The following is a 17,923-nucleotide window of genomic DNA, read 5'->3' on the forward strand; positions in this document are numbered from 1 at the left end:
CGCGGGGTCACTTGAGGCTCGCTCGCTCCCCCAGCACCAGGCCGAGCAGCCGGCTCAGCCCACGGAGGGCACCGCAGGCTGTGCGACCACCCACCAAGCCGGCCCTTGCACCTCAGCACCCCGGACACCATGCCCAAGAAATGCAATGACAAAATGGAATCGCAACTCGCTATTTCATTTTCCAGGGCAGCCGCAGGCAAAACCACAACAAATACAATCAAACACAAGGAATCCATCCGCAGAATAAAAATCCAGAGTCCCCTACCTTGGGCCTTGGGATGGCAAACTGGTCCTGCGTTCCAGCCCCACGGATCCAGCCCCTTCTTCAGGAATTATTCCGGTCAGTCAGGATTGTGTGCATTTTTTTCATGAACACCTGTTTCAAGTAAGGGGTAAAGACCTCATTGAAAGAATTGTCCTTAAAGCAGAACCTGTGCACACATCTGTCCACACAGGCATGCGTGCGTGTTGGTACACACACATATGCACACGGAATATGCATGTACATTGAAGCACCAAACTAGGCAGTTGGATAATGGGAGAGACGGCTGGTTGTGAGCATGCTCGCGCCCGGAACAGATCCACCCTCTGTTATTCCTCTGAATAAATATAAATCACCATCAGAAACCCAAACAGTAGCATCCCTCTCGAATTCCTGCTGCTGAAAAACACGGAATAAATTCGGTCCTCAGACACAGAATCTAATCAGCAGCTGTTTTCTGAATCCGGAGCCAACCCATGCCTCGCTTGCCTTTTCCACTATGAGTCCAGACCTTTTTTGAAAGAGGTTTTAACCTTTTAAAGATACAGTACACCAATTATCACTCCTGAATAGCTATCCGTCCCAGCGCAGGAAGCCAGTCCCGTGTCTAAAGCCACAGACAGGCTTGCACACGGTGATAATGATTTCAGTTTTCAGTGCCTTTTTAAAAATTTTCATATATATAAATATATATGTGGAGAGAGAGAGTGAGAATGCAAATGCAAGATATAAAACTGGACACATTTATTGCCGTGATGAGCTCCTCAGTGACTAATCAGCATGTTATGTAAACACTATGATCCTTCACTGCTGAACACACATGTTCACGGGATCAGACAGTGCAGGGGACTCCTGCAGCATGGGTGTCGCCCCTCATGAGCCCCTAACTGCTGATAAAGGACCAGGAAGCCTGCCAAGGGACTGGAGGAAGGGAGGGTTTCTGTCACCGCAGAGTTAATGCCAGGGCACTCCTCACCCTGTCCTGCCGTGAACCCTCAGGTGCCATGTCCTCTAACCAAAGAATCCATGTGGCAACTACTTCTAAACTATAAGATAGTCTAGGACCAGATCGTGTTCAAAGACACATTTTTTTAAAAACCAGAATCTGGAATCAAAACTACCACCTGAACCTTTAGGGTCCCCTAAGATACAGACGTAGGCCCTTCTTTAAAATTTTTTTAAAAAGATGGTTTTGTTGTTTTTGTTGTTTGTTTTTTTTTTTTTTTTACTATATCTTGTTAAGGTTGGGTTGAGCATAGGGTAGGGGAAAAAAGGGGGTGGGGTGGGGGATAAATAACACCCAGCCCAAATGGGTTTTGTGTGGAGTTTTTGTTTGTTTGTTTGTTTTGTTTTTGTTTGTTTTGGGGGGGGGGGGTTGGTTTTTTTGTCAAGTGTTTGAGCCACCCAAATGATATTTACTCTAGTTTTGTTTTGGCTTTTAAAGAGGTAGCAGTGAGAAGAAACCAAAACTCCTAACCTCACTTATGTTTGGAAGGGATGAAAATGCCTTTTACAGTTTCTTTTTTATCCTGGTTGCCCTGAGCTTCATAATGCCACTGGGTGCTTCTCTGGCTCCCACCCAGCAGCAGCCGCTTCCCTGACAAGCAACCCTGGTGTTCCTACAGCCACTCCCCAGGGCATGTCCCTCTAGCCCTAGCATCAGAGCCCAGTGCACTGTCACCATCCCCTCTTGTCACAGGTGCTGCCTGCACCGGCCCTCCCAGGCACATACACACACACACACACACACACAGCATCTCCCTTCTCTTCCCACCCCCTTCCCCCGCCTTCCAGGCTCTTTAGCAGAAAATGATCATATTTCATGTGTCATCGCTCTAGCTAGCTGGGCCTGTCACTGATTGGCTGGGCACTGGCAGCCGGAAATGTCACCAGCCATACAGCTTAGAACGGTCTCTTCTGCAACCACCACAGACCTGAGCCCCGGAGGCTCTGTGACAGGCACTGACCTACCATAGGAAGCCTGTCCTTCCTCTCTCTCCCTAGTCTAGCCCATACCCTCTCCCTGCTTCTCTCTCTAACCAGCCCTGGGGGAGGGGACTGCCCAGGGACGGGAGGAAGTGTCCATCCGTGCTGAGAACTAGCGCTGCCTCCAACCGCAGGGAGAGAGGGAGCCACTGAAAGTCTTGTGCTTCCCAGCATGTGAGGAGAGAAACTAAATATGTCTCCATTTGGTTTTAAAGATATGGAAAAAGTGTTCTTGACAAAAACAGTATCTCCTGACTTAAGAAAATATTATCAGTACCGATGGGTGAAAAGATTTTTATGCTCTCAGGAGTTTTCTATCACATCTACCATCACAGGCGCCGAGGTCATAATCATAATGTCCTAGGACAGTGGTTCTCAACTTTCCTAATGCCGCGACCCTTTAATACAGTTCCTCATGTTGTGGTGACCCCCAACCATAAAATTATTTTCGTTGCTACTTCATAACTGTAATTTTGATACTGTTATGAATTGGAATGTAAATATCTGATATGCAGGATGTATTTTCATTGTTACAAATTGAACATAATTAAAGCATAGTGATTAATCACAAAAACAATATGTAATTATATATGTGTTTTCCGATGGTCTTAGGCGACCCCTGTGAAAGGGTCGTTCGACCCCCAAAGGGGTCACGACCCACAGGTTGAGAACCGCTGTCCTAGGATGACAGGCAATCAGGAAGGTAATTCAGTCCATCCTCTGCCTTTAAACAGAACATCTCTTAACCCTTCAGAAAACTCACCCAGAGAAGGAGACTTCTTAACTGGGCTTTGCACTGCCACACAAGCTTCTAAGAGCTAAATGGTTTTGGTGATGACCACCCTGAATCACTTTTGGCTATAATTTAAGCTTAGTCCCTCCTGCAGGTTTAATGGGGTCCATCATGCAAGTCTCACCTCATTCCGTTCTCCTAAATTAAACCCTACTCTCTGGACCTTTCTGTAAAAGTTGTTTTTCAAAACTTTCATTATACTGCTTTATTTTTTAGACTTGAGAGATGAGCCTTGCCAGGGCCAGATGAGGCTGCGTGTCATTTGGTCCAGCCATCCACATGATGCAACCCCCGCTACTATTTCCACACTGGGGCTTTGGGTTTCAGGATGGTACATTGGACCCATACATTTACTCCCTCCAACTTCTCAAAAAAAAAATTAAATGACCAAAACATCCGTCACAGTGCTAGAAACCATCATATAAAGCCATCAAGAGCCGGCAGTTTGAAGACTATGGGGAAGCTAGAGAGTAGATGGGACGTGAAGACCAAAAACTAATTAGTGCTGATAAGCTCACAATTCTGCACAGACCCCCTAAGAAGAAAGTGCACAGGTTTCCAGAAAAAGATCCTTAAAGAGTAAAAACTCAGAGGACCAAAGATTGGATGAGGTCCAGAGCATCGATTCAGCTGCAAATTAAAGGACACCAGGGCCCTGGCCGGTGTGGCTCAGGTAGTTAGAACATCCTGCACACCAAAAGGTGGCAGGTTTGATTACTGGTCAGGGTAGGTATGTATGGGAAGCAACCAATTGATGTTTCTCTCTCTCAGAGGACCAAAGATTGGATGAGGTCAAGAGCATCGATTCAGCTGCAGGACACCAGGGCCCTGGCCGGTGTGGCTCAGGTGGTTAGAACATCCTGCACACCAAAAGGTGGCGGGTTTGATTATTGGTCAGGGTAGGTATGTACGGGAAGCAACCAATTGATGTTTCTCTCTCTCCTCTGTTCTCTCCTCTCCTCTCCTCTCCTTTCCTCTCCTCTCCCCTCCCCTCCCCCCCCCTCCCCTTCCCTCCCTCCCTCCCTCTCTCCCTTCTCTTTCTCTCTCTTTGCCTCTCAAATCAATAATAAATTTTTAAAAATTGAGGGACATCAGGAACTAGGCTGGTTCTCTCCATACAGAATGGCAGTTATTTTTCAGTGTCTTTGAAAGTGGGAAGTTTATTAAGTAGAATTCACAGATTGGATAGGGGCAGGACTGCTGCTTAGCAGCTCATTTGAGGATACCATGAAGAGAATAACATAAATAGAAGAAAAAGAGATTTAAATAATCAGATAAGACACAAGCTAGAACGAAGAGATCCAGAATATCCAATATTAGTTTACTAGGAGTTCCTGAAGGTGACAACATCATTAACAAAGGGAAAGGCAATAATCTAGGAAGAACTAGAAGAACATTTCCTTGAGCTGAAGAAAAACTTTAGACCTTGGATCCTAGGGTTCTATTGAGTGCTGGGCAGCAGGATTACTGAGAAGTTCACAATTCTAGATGTAATCTGATATTCCAAGAACAGAGATACAACTGCAAGTTTTGTGATAGGGGAGAAAAATTGAGCTACTTAAAAGAAAGAAAACCAGACACATCAGCAACACTATGCTAAAAGACAGTGGCACTATTTTTATAGAATTCTAAGAGAATATTATTGTAACCCAAGAATTGTACCAGCTGCTAAACTATAATTTCTCTCATATGTGATAACAAAAAAGGCATATGCAAAGACACAGAAATTATATCAGCCAAATACTCTTTGTTTTATTTTTTTTAATGATTACTTGAAGTTGTATTCTAGCCAAGGAGAAACATAAGCCAAAATAGGGAACTCAAGAAAGGAGAAGACATGTTATATAAGAAAATGTAATGGGGACTAAAGCCAAAAAATGTATGGTTAAATATAAAAATAATTGATATCACGGTCATAAAGTTTAATTTAATTGTTAGAAAGAAGTTTTAAAAGATAACTTCCATATTATTTTAACAAGAAATTTGGGAGATTCAATGGACCGGTTAGTAAAATCACTAGAATAAAAAAATAAAATGAGAGGATTATTATGGAAGGCAGACAATTCCAATTCCATTTATCTCAAGACCACATTAAAATAATAACAAGGATGAAAAAGGAAGATGGAGACGTAGGTAAATGCCTGTACTCACCGCCTCCCACAATCACATCAAAATTACAACTAAAATACAAAACAACCATCATCCAGAACCACTGCAAAGCTGGCTGAATGGAAGTCCTACAACTAGAGAAGTAAAGAAGAAAGCACACTAAGACTGGTAACAGGCGCGGAGGTTCGAAACAGCTGGTCCGACACCCACGTGTGCCGCTTTTTCAATCGGGAGGGAGATCATCTCTGCGGAGGCCACTCAGAGGAGCAAGGTGTCCCATACCCACACCAGACCCCCAGCCCAAGGTCTCAGAGCTGGGAAAAGAAGTCCATACAGGCAGTAAGAACTATGGGCTGTAAAAACCAGTGTGGATTGGGGCTCAGTGACACAGAGGCTGCTGGAGACCCAGTTGTTCCTCTTAAAAGGCCAGCACTACAAAATGAACTTACAAGGTCCCACTTCCTCTGAGCTACAGCACCAGGGCGAGGCTTGGGAACACAGACACATACGAAGAGGAACTGGACTGTCTGGCATCGGGGCAGGAACTTGGAGGTAGCTTTCTCCCAGACGGAGGTGCTTGTAGGGACCATTGTTCCTATGCTGGGACTTCTCCAGTTGCAGGGCTGACTGGAAACCATTTCTGTTTGCTCTGCCCTGGTGATTCCCTAAGACCCCACCTCCTCCAATTTATAATCCCACCCAAGCTGTGTGCAGCAGCTTTTGCATATAAATGGACTATCCTTGCTCAGGCTAAAATCTCTCAAGCTGCAGCTGAGACCTAACAATAAAAGGCCCAAACCTATCAATAAAAGGCCCAAGACCCAGCACCAGCAGCAGCCTGCGTTGCTTCATAGCTGGGCTTCATCTGGACACTTCCAAACCTGATACAAAGAAGAGGAATCTGCATATCTCTCTGTAGCTCCTGCTGCGTGGCTCTAGGCCAGTGGCTGACTTTGTAACACCCTGGAGACCCAAGAGCATGCACCCAGTGGTCAATGTCAGACCATACCAGATTACAACTCTACACATCCATAAGCAACACACTCAAGGGGAAGACTCAGTGAGTACCAAAGCCCCACTAAAGCAAGTCCTACTCCACAGGTGTGTCTCCTGCACAGCAGCTCTCCCACTGTAGTCACAGCTGATCCACACAGCCAATTGGCCTGGAGGTCAATTCCTCTCAGTGACACCAACAGCAATCAAAGATCAACTACAATAAGACTGTGCTCACAGCCCATAAAGGGGTGCACCTGGCTCAGGTGACTGGGAAGGCTGAGCCACTGGGCCCTATAGAACACCTACTACACAAGGCCACTCTATCAACTTAACACATTTCGTACCGCTCAGGAGTTTTCTCGTGTTTCGTGCGCCATCTGTTAAGGACCGCTCACGAGTGTTCTCGTTTTTCACGCCCATGGAAAAAGGAGCGAATCTAGATACTTATGTAAATTTTGTTTGGTCCCTCTTCATAGAGGAAAATGTTTTACGCAGTACCATACGTTAAAAAAGTACTAGGAACTTTAATTGTTTAATTGTTTTTGTAAATAAAAATGTTATAATTATTGAAAAACAACACCTAAAGTGCATTATGATGATTTAAATAACGTGCAGTTTGCCCAAAAACGTGCGGTCCCTGGCGTATGTCTTAGAGATTTCTATGCGGTACGCAATGTGTTAAGGAGACATTGCAGCTCTACCAATATACAGAAACAAATACAGGGAAGCATCCAAAATGTGGAGATAAAGAAACATGTCACCAATGAAAGAAATGGAAGAAAGCAAACTACTGGATACAGAGTTCAAAACCACAGTTATAAGGTTACTCAAGAATCTTCTGGAAACCCCCCAAAAATGGAAAAGGACCAGTCAGAAATTAAGCATACACTGACTGAAATAAAGAATAATATACAGGAATTCAACAGTAGTAGAGGATTCTGATAATCAAATCAACGATTTGAAATATGAGAAAGCAGGAAACACCCAACCAGAAGAGGAAAAAAAGAAGATTTAAAAATATGAAGATAGTGTAAGGAGCCTCTGGGACAAGCATATCAATATTCACATTATGGGGATACCAGAAGAGAGCAAGATATTGAAAACCTATTTGAAGAAATAATGACAGAAAACTTCCCCTACCTGGTGAAAGATATAGACTTACAAATCCAGGAAGCACAGAGTGTCCCAAACAAGAGGAACTCAAAGAGGACCACACCAAGACACATCATGATTAAAATTCCAAGGGCTAAAGATAAAGAGAGAATCTTAAAAGCAGCAAGAGAAAGCAGTTAGTTACCTACAAGGCAATGCCCATAACTGTCAGCTGATTTCTCAACAGAAACTATGCAGGCCAGAAGGGAGTGGCAAGAAATATTCAATGTGATGAATAGCAAAGACCTACAACCAAGATTACTCTACATTGCAAAGCTATCATTTAGAATTGAAGGTCAGATAAAGAGATTCACAGACAAGAAAAAGCTAAAGGAGTTCATCACCACCAAACCAGTATTATATAAAATGATGAAGGGTTTTCTTTAAGAAGAGGAAGAAGAAGAAAAAGATAAAAAATATGAACAACAAAATGACAGCAAATTTCTATCAACAATTGAATCTAAAAATCAAAATAAATTAAGAAATCTAATGATCAGAATAAACTGATGAATAAAATAGAATCAGAGGCAAGTCATGTTCCTGGGCTGAAGAAACTGCAAGAAGGCTAGTCACTAGGGAGAGGAAGCCAGGTGTTGCTACGTGACATCATTACCTGGCACCCACAGCAACCGTTTCTGGGCTAGGCTGGGCTGGGCTAGGCTGTGGGCCATATTTTGTGCCATGGGGTCTCGGCAACATTGGCTGCAATTTGATGGAGTGTTGCTCCGGGATGGTGGTGGGGTCTGTGTCCCACTTGAGGGAAGCCAAGTGTTGCTTTGTGGGCACCAGGTCTGTGGTGCCATTTCTCTGTAAATGGCCAGCGCATGTCACAGCAGCTCCTGTGTTGAGCATCTGCTCCCTGGTGGTCAGTGTGCATCATAGTGACCAGTCAGATGGACACTTAGCATATTAGCCTTTTATATATATAGATGCATTTTTGGAATAGGGAGATGGAATAGGAGCTTGCTCTGTCCACTCCACACATTGACCCGGTATTGCAGTACCTCCAGGAATGGTGCACACACACAACACAAATTTTTTTAAATCTGAAGATGATGATCATGTGTTGAAGAGTCTTAGATTTTCCAGACTATACTCACCTGGCACCAAACATTGTTATAGCAATATTATTGACTATATTCCCTATGCTGTAGTTGACATCCCCATGACTATTTTGTAACTACCAATTTGTACGTCTCAATCCTTTTACCTTTTTCACCCAGTTCCCCAACTGCCATCCACTTTGGCAAACACCAGTCCTCTCTCTATATCTATGAGTCTGTTTCAATTTTGTTTATTCATTTATTTTGCTCATTAGCTTCCACATATCAATGAAATCATACAGTACTTGTCTTTCTCTGACTGGCTTATTTAACTTAGCATAATATTCTTCAGGTGCATCCATACTGTCTCAAAAGGTAAGATTTCCTTCTTTTCGTGGCTGAGTAGTATTCCACTGTGTAAATATACCACAGCTTTTTTTATCCACTTGTCTAGTGATGCGTACTTGGGCTGCTTCCATGGCTTGGCTATTGTAAATAACACTGCAGTGAACATAGAGATGCATATATTCTTTCGAATTAGTGTTTCAGGTTTCTTTGGATATATCCTCAGAAGTGAAATTGCTAGATCATAAGGCAGTTGCATTTTTACTTTTTTGAGGTAACTCCATATCATTTTCCACAGTGGCTGAACCAAGCTACATGCCACCAACAGTGCATAAAGGTTCCCTTTTCTCCACATCCAAACCAACACTTGTTGTTTGTTGATGGTAGCCATTCTGATGGGAGTAAGGTGATATCTCATTGTGGTTTTAATTTGCATCTCTCTGATGATTAGTGACATTGAGCATCCTTTCACATGTCTATTGGGCATCTGTATGTCCTCTTTAGAGAAGTATCTATTCAGGTCCTTTGCCCATTTCTTAACTGGATTATTTGTGTACTTTTTGGTATTGAGCTTTATAAGTTCTTTATAAATTTTGGATATTAACACACTGCAGACCAGTAGTTTTATTGTTAGCTTTACCCAGTGGCCAGGTAAGTTTCTATTGGACGAGTACAAAAAACGTTTACATAAATGATAAAAGCACGCTTTAAAATTAAATACCCACTGCATTTTGAAGTTATTTATTACGTTCTTACAAGCTAATATCTTTTTAAAGTATGATACTTTGTAAAACACTGTGTAATATGAAGCGAGAATTCTCATGACCCGTCCACAATGTGTTAAGACCTTATCAGATGCATCGGCAAATATGTTTTCCCATTCAGTGAGTTGTCTTTTCATTTTGTGGATGGTTTCCTTTGCTGTGCAAAAACATTTTAGTTTGATGTGGTCCCATTTGTTTATTTTTGTTTCCTTTCCCAAGGCAATATGTCAGAAAAAAATATCGCTATGAGAAATGTCTGAGATTTTACCGTCTATCTTTTCTTCTAAGATTTTTATGGTTCCAAGTTTAACATTTAAATCTTTAATCCATTAAGAGTATTTTTAATTTTTTAAAACAGTAACTACAAATACCTCCTGTTGGGACAGAAAACCATTCTCCACTGAAAACATAGCCCCGGCAATCTCTCTTTGCCTAAATCAGTGGTGGCGAAACTTTTGAGCTCGGTGTGTCAGCATTTTGAAAAACCCTAACTTAACTCTGGTGCCGTGTCACATACAGAAATTTTTTGATATTTGCAACCATAGTAAAACAAAGATTTATATTTTTAATATTTATTTTATATATTTAAATGCCATTTAACAAAAAAAATCAACCAAAAAAATGAATTCATGTGTCACCTCTGACACGCATGTCATAGGTTCGCCATCACTGGCCTAAATCCATGTGCACCCACCTCTCTTTGGACATCTGAAAAGTGTATTGACAGCATTTCTTGCAAGACTTAGAGTCAAAGATAAAAATACTCCAAGTGCCGGACTCAAGAACTGCACAATGCAGGACACTGGGCAGTAATTTCAGAAAACTCTATACTGGGCCAGCTTAAAACAGACGAGATGTACTGGTTGACCCTCTGCACAGCTCTGTGGCAGAAAGACTGAGTGGACAGGCTCTGAAGAGTGTCAGACGATGTGGGTTAAACCCTGTGGGACCTTGAGGCAATTGCTTAATCCTCCCCTGCCTCAATTCCCTTACCTGTAAAATAGGGATATGGTAGCCTTACCACAACATCTAAGGCAGATTTCCCCCTAGTTTACAGATGATGAATAGGAGGCTTATGTTCCTTGTCTGAGGACAGACTATTCGGTATAGGTCAGCATAAGGAGTAAACCCTGGGATCATTAGATTCCCACTTCATGTTCTTTCCTCTTCCAAAGATGAAGAAGGAAAATATGATGACAAAGGTATAAAATAAATTATCAGATCATGCCAGAAAGAATGACCTACCCACCATAGGGGAGGTCAGATGACTCTTAATGTGATGCTCAAGATGAGAGCCAACTGAGGTGGCTTCTTCTAACTTCTTAGGGCAGCTTTCACTGGTCAGCACTCTAGGATGATGTTTAAGAAACAAAGATCTGGCTCCAGTCCCACTCCCTTCTTACAATCATTCAGCCTGTTTGGAGTCGTGGTGGGCTGGTTTTTAATGCAGAAAAAAATTGCCCAAGGCCAATGTGCATCCCTCTTTTTGCTTCTAGTTACCTAAAGAAAATAATTTGGAATCCAAAGCCACACACACACACACACACACACACACACACACACACACACACACACCAAAAAGAAAAAAGTCTCAGAGCACTGATTCGTAACCTTCCTTCCCTTTCTTCTACCCCCTTGCCCCTCAGATGTGAGGAGGCCTATCAAGGACCTCAGCAATCCATGGCAGATGGTGTCACCAGGAGGCACACAGACTCTCCAGCACAAGTGTTTTTATGATTGGAAAAATCCCTGTCCCTGTTCAGAATCAGTGCTGTAAGTGGAACAGTCATCAATTTATGAACAACAACAAAAAGGAATATTAAGAGGAATTCAGAAAATACATGTTAAAGTCCCTGGCAGCCTGAGTACCCTACGTGATTGCAAATCAAAACACCAGTGGAAGTTTGGAAAAATGCAGGTACCTCCAGGTTTTTACAGGATGGTCTTGGCATGTGCTGTTTGACAGAATTTATTTCACTGTAATTTTAAGGTTAATTCTTTTTCTAGCTCTCTACGTCTCTGAGTAGAAGACAGAGCCCTGCTTGTTTTAATGAAGGACTTGTGCATCCTTTGCAATAGCAACCAGTAAAGGGTTTGGCAGGTGGTCAGGATCATCTTTTTTTAAAAATATATTTTATTCATTTTTTACAGAGAGGAAGGGAGAGGGATAGAGTGTTAGAAACATCGATGAGAGAGAAACATCGACCAGCTGCCTCCTGCACAACCCCCACTGGGGATGTGCCCGCAACCAAGGAACATGCCCTTGACTGGAATCGAACCCAGGACCCTTTAGTCCGCAGGCCAACGCTCTATCCACTGAGCCAAACTGGTCAGGGCAGGATCATCTTTCTCCTCTTGGAAACCTCTCTTAGAGGCTTTAGGAATAACGGATGTCACAGGAACTCCTCTCTCTGTTGTGTTTTTTGTTTTTAGAAATGCAAGGTATAGGAAAAAATCCCATAGGACTTAAGTAAAATACAAACGGGGACATTGATTATGCATAAAGCGGAAGGCAGATCTGTATAAATTACAGATCTGTCCACTGTAATTCAGGACAATCGTCTGGCTGAAAGCACATACCAACAGCAATTGCCTGGCAAAGTCTATGATGCAACCCAGTAAACAACATGGATACCTAAGAATGAAACCACTCCAGAGGATTTCTAACCCATTTAAGTCAATTTCAGAATTTCTCATACATGTCACTTATTTAGTGAGAAATATGACAGGTGGTCAATCACTCAAAATCAGGCCAATGATAAAAATATTGTACTTACGGTTTTTTCTTTATTATATTTTCCCCAAAGTTAAGTCTGTCATTAACCATCAACTACTCCATATATTGTTGTTACTATTAACAATAACAACAATGGAACAATATCACTTACTACAAGTCAGAGACTACAAGCCAGGATCATTACAAATATTTGCTCATTTCATCATCACAGAAACTCAGTGAGAAAACTGGGGCTTAGAGGAGTCAAGAAACTGACCCAATGCACAGAGCTAACTAGTCATGTGTGGAACCAGAATTCAATCCCAGGTCAGACTCTGAAGATGGTAATCAGGACTTCATGTGACCTACTGAGTATTTCCCTCTGTCATTTATAATGCTGGAAGAGGTCCGCCCTTGCATAAGAACACAAAAGCATGAGAAATGCCTTATTGGCTAACACTAGTTGTGACCGGAAGGAAACTCAGTTTCAGAACAGTAACAAGGGGCCACTTGTTGAGATAGCAAGATGACTGACCTTTATGAGATTGGTTTAGAAAAAGGTCGTAACCTTTCTCCGTGTTTTTTAAGTTTCTCTTCCGCTCTCTTTATACATATACAGGGTACCCCCCAAAAAATGTATACAGACTTTAACAGCTGATAGCTCCATTTTGAAAATGAAATGCATTTTAATAAATACTGCCTTTATAATTATTCAAAGTTTGTGTATAAATTTGGGGGGACACCTATATACTAATTTCTTTAGATGTCTGGTGCCTACCTGTTTGCAGCCCACTATACTATAAACTACATTAGTGCCATGGCTATGTGGTTCATTTCTTTTTCTTTTTCTTGGTTCATTTTTTTATCTCCAACACCTGGAACAATGCCTGACACATAGGAGGTGCTAAAAAAACATCTGTTAATTGCCAGGAATGAATGTGAAAGGGGACAGAGAAAAAGGAAGTCCAGGGGAAGGGGAAGTAATGAAGGAGGGGAACCCGGATAATCTAGAGTAGCCAAGCCACAGAAGGGGGTTGGTTAACACTGTCTAGCAGAACTATAAGGAAAACAGGAATGAGAACTGACAAATGAAGAGCAGGTCTAGAAGGATTTGAACAGCCAGTGGCTCCGTGGACTTTCTCCCAGGCATGAAGGTAGATGGTCAGAAATGCAAATGGTAAGGTCAAAGCATTTCTGAAGTTCGTAATATAAAAATTCTGCCTAAAGTTTTGTTTTCTGTTAGTGACAACATGGTTCTCAGGCTCATTTTTATCACATAAAGGTAAAAATATGGGAGGAGCTGGGGTCCACTCTAGGAGTTCTCATCTGACTCTGCTCTAAGACAAGACCACACTCTTGGCCTCTACTTTTTGGAACTTCTCACAGGCCTGGTTGAAATGCTGACCTGGTCATATCCCAGCCAGCCCTTCTGGGCTCCATAAAAGTGGAGTCTATCTGCTATTTTTCATTCACAGTATTGTTCTCACATGGGATCTTTGCTGCTGCCTTGCTAGTCTTTACTCATCCTACTTTTACACTGTGGAGGGAGGAAGTTTGTAACTGAACCTCTGTTGATATATAACAGTGCCTAAATTATTCCTCTGCAGATGAGGCCTTTCTTTAATGAGAATGTTTCTTCATTTGTTTTAATGTGGCATATACTTTTAATTCATTACTTTTATCATGGAAAAGTTTATTGCTATGACAGAATTCATACAATGTCTGTTATGATATAAAGCACAAGAGGAAAATGGCATCTTTGAATCAAGTCCCCATTCAAGATCTAGAGTGTTATACCTGAAGCCCTCCATGTGGCCCTCCCTGGTTTCATTTCGCTTTTTAAAGAATGCAAACCACTTGATTAGTGAACTCCAGGAACCTGGGCTTAGAAGGGTGAAACTTTAGAGGAGATGTGGTGCTGTCCACTGGGCGGGTGCTGACGAGCCTTGAGAATGGTAGGACAGCCACCATCACTGAGAGCAGGGAGGAGGTGCTAGCCCTTTCTCTTCTTTTTCTCTTTGATCTCTCTTCCTGTCCCCTTAAGAAAAAACTGCCACATCCCCTCCCTCTACTGGAAGGACCAGGGGTGTCTCCCTATAGAGAGAGCGGGTACAGAGAGCCCTACAATGCTGTCTCCTTCCTTTTCTAACAGATGGTTTCTATTAGGATTTACCAGATATTTTTTCGTAGTAGAATCAGACATGCACTGAAAAAGCAAACATCAGGATCACAAACCTGGTGGGCATTTAGTTATTACAAAAAAACATAGATTTGATACCTGGAAAATACCTTAGAGATCATTAAATCCAAACTTCTTGCTTTAGACCTGAGAAAACCAAGATATACGACTTGCCCAGAGTCATTTGGCTAAATGCATGTATTCCATCTCCAAATCATTGTTTTAATTTCCTATTATCAATTCTCATTATCGGTAGATAGTCATTATTAAAAATTTGATCACATTATTGATCATTTTCCTTTAGTCTGAGGCACCTGGCCTGACCTAGCATTCTTCAGTATTTTCATTTAGCAATACTAATAAAAACTATTTTTGATCTGTACATAAAGAGGTAATACATACTCATTTTAATAAAAAACACTTTATTTTCATCATTACAGGATTTCTGCTTTCAACCAAAAGTCAGTAAATATTCTATCACACTTTTCTGATATCTTGACATTCTTTGCCTCTTATTTTTACTTCTAATAAAATATATACTTGAGCTGAATCTTTAAAAATACGGACACTTCAGCCCTAACTGGTTTGGCTCAGTGGATAGAGCGTCGGCCTGCGGACTGAAGGGTCCCAGGTTCGATTCTGGTCAAGGGCATGTACCTTGGTTGCGGGCACATCCCCAGTAGGGTGTGTGCAGGAGGCAGCTGATCAATGTTTCTCTCTCATCAATGTTTCTAACTCTCTATTCCTCTCCCTTCCTCTCTGTAGAAAATCAATAAAATATATTTTTTAAAAAATAAAATAAAAATGTGGATACTTCAGCACACTTTTAAATTGTAAGATGATAATCATTATGGGCAGACCTCTTTATTGCACATTTTACAAATTGAAGGTTTGTGGCAACCCTGAAAGTCTGTCAGTGCCATTTTCCCAATAGCAGTTGCTCACTTCATGTTTGTGTCACATTTTGGTAATTCTTGCAATATGTCAAACTTTTTCAGTATTATATTTATTATAGTGATATGTGATCAGTGTTACTATTGTAATTGTTTGGGGGCACCACAAACCACACCCATATAAGACAGCAAACTTATTTGATAAATATTGTGTGCATTCTGAATGCTCTACCAACCAGCTCATTATAGAAAATTTGGAAAACATATAAAAGAATAAAAAGGAAAAAGACCCCATGATTCTTATCTAACATTCAAAGATTTATAATAATGTGACTGCTGTCTTTAGCATTGTTTTAATGATGGTTGTCTCTTCAGTATACAAGTCTGATCATCTCCCTCTCTTCTTAGAAGGTGTCAAGTGATTCCACTGCCGAGGGGACAGTAGCAATGGCTGTGGATACCAGGTATTCTGCACCACCGTGTCTGCTCACACTGTTCCCTGTGCCTACGGAGCTCTTCCCTCACCATTCCACCCTCACCACTCACCTCTCAAATTCAAGTTCAAATTTCACTTCTGTTAGACTAGACTTATGTGACACCTGTCACAATGTGCCAAGGATAGCAGAGCTGTTAATAACACTGACTCTGGAGTCTACCTAGGGTCAAGTCAGATCTGTGAGGCCATGGGCCAATTATTTAATGTCTTTGCCTTGGTCTCATGTTTAAAAGGATAAAATACTAAAATTCTCCTCAGAGTATTTTTGTGAGGACTGATTGAGATTATCAGTTACAGGGTAACTGAGCACAATGCCAGGCATATGATAAGTTGCTTATTATAATTGTCAGGTGTGTCTCTTCCCCCTAGACACGCAATTTTCAACCTTTTTATCTCAAGGCACACACAAACTAATAACTAAAAGTCTGAAGTTCACCAAAAGTTATTTTTGACCTATCTGTCAAAAAAATAGGTGTAATTTTGATTTAGTCACACCAAACTGCTATTGTTGTGTTGGCTGTTGTCACTTTTTTGACAATCTAAGGGGAAGAGGTCAGTGACCCTTACTAAATAGCCAGGTATTGCATGTTTTAAAAATTCCTGTGGCACACGAGCGTGCCATGCCATACCTGCATGCAGCTGAAAATCACTGCCCGAGACCATGCACATCCCACACGAGGGATTTCTTTTTTTTATCTTTTACCTCCTAGCCCGTGCTCGGTAAACGTGCCATGCCATACCTGCGTGCAGCTGAAAATCACTGCCCGAGACGATGCACATCCCACACGAGGGATTTCTTTTTTTATCTTTTACCTCCTAGCCCGTGCTCGGTAAAGAGCTTTATAAATGTTTGAGAAATGAATGAATGGTCTGCCAAATCTTCTTGACATTCCCTTGCTATATATACTTTCGTAGTGGAAAAAGAGGAGGATGAAGATGGGGAGAAATAGAGGAAGAAGAAAGATGATGAAAGAGGGAGAGAAAAATGAGGAGAATAGCATTGAACGGCTGCTACTATTGATGGTATTTGACTCTTGTGTGCACAGAAAACAGGCATGGATCACACTAACCTTGCCTGCAACAGCCTCTTTCCCTGCTCTCTCTCTGGAACCCAGGAATATGTTGTCTCTTACACTTAGTTACATTCTTGCTCCTGGGACAATGAATTGTGTAACTAGGACTCTTCCCAGAGAGGGGGCCCTCAGCTGGACCCCTGGAGACGAGCCTACAGGACTGCCCAGGGACACCCAGGGAGTTCCAGGTCACCCGTGATGGAAGAATGCACATCAGGCATCCTATGCAGGGCATCACCTCATCCTCAAATCCCCCAAGACAGGTGCTGCGCCAAAGTGTGGAATATTTAAAGGTTCCTTTGCAGCTGAAGTGTCTTTTTACTGACTCCAGATCTACTGGCTTCTACTCTTAGTCTAGAGTCGGTGATAAATCCCCGAAAACTCATTAGTGGTTTCTAGCACACATAAAAGTACAGAAAGCCTTTATTTTGCTGATTAGGGAAGCTACATAAATTTTTAACTGATTATTAAAAAATAAATGCCAACCTTTGCAGAAAAATAAATTTTTCTATCTCTGACTGATTCCAAGGAGGCCTCGGGGCCTTCAGCTCCTGGGGGCCTGCTCCAGCCTGGCCGCTGTTTCCAAGGGCAGTTCACTCACCACCGGAGGCCCCACGTCTATGAGCAGAGTCGTGGCCCTCAGGAGTCAAAACCCACACCAAGAACACATGCCTTCCCGGTGGCTGGAGGCACCACTGGCTTGCAGATTATTGCAAAGCCACTGAACCATGGACTTGGAAGTCAGTCTGGTCTGAGTTTAAATTCTAGCTCCTCCAATTTGGTAGCCATGTGGCCTAGGGCAGGTTGCTTCATCTCTCTAAGTCTGAGTCCCCTCCTTTGTGAATGGGGATCAAATAGCATCTACCCCGCCAGGGCTGTGGTAAGGATTAAACAGATGCTGTATAGAAAGGATTCAGGGTGGCACCTGGTACACAGGTCGTGCTCAGTACATGGTAGCTATTATACTATTATTTAAGAATCATTTTTCTCAGATTCCAGATTTCTTTCTCTAGTGTTTCCACTGAGAGAAAAAGTTAACATTGAGGCTAAAGATGCTAAATTGAAAATTATAATAATAGCTAACCTTTAGGAGCATTTATACTGTTCCAGACACTG

The 17,923-nt window shown here is 42.0% G+C and overlaps 1 long non-coding RNA gene across 2 annotated transcripts in view; it reads right to left on the bottom strand.

Moving 5' to 3' along the window:
• Positions 1-658, bottom strand: part of LOC102261575 — a 62,525-nt gene extending 61,867 nt beyond the window's left edge. The window contains exons 1-2 of one of the 2 annotated variants that reach the window (XR_001362072.1): positions 619-658; positions 266-376 (exon numbers count right to left, since the gene is read on the bottom strand). This is a non-coding gene — a long non-coding RNA (uncharacterized LOC102261575). Of the gene's footprint in view, positions 1-265; positions 541-618 lie in introns of those variants that run through there. The other variant, XR_313566.2, reaches the window with a different exon arrangement.
• Between the last annotated feature and the right edge of the window lie 17,265 nt (positions 659-17,923).

Source organism: Myotis brandtii, unplaced genomic scaffold (genome assembly GCF_000412655.1).
Source record: "Myotis brandtii unplaced genomic scaffold, ASM41265v1 scaffold220, whole genome shotgun sequence".
Taxonomy (NCBI): Eukaryota; Metazoa; Chordata; class Mammalia; order Chiroptera; family Vespertilionidae; genus Myotis; species Myotis brandtii.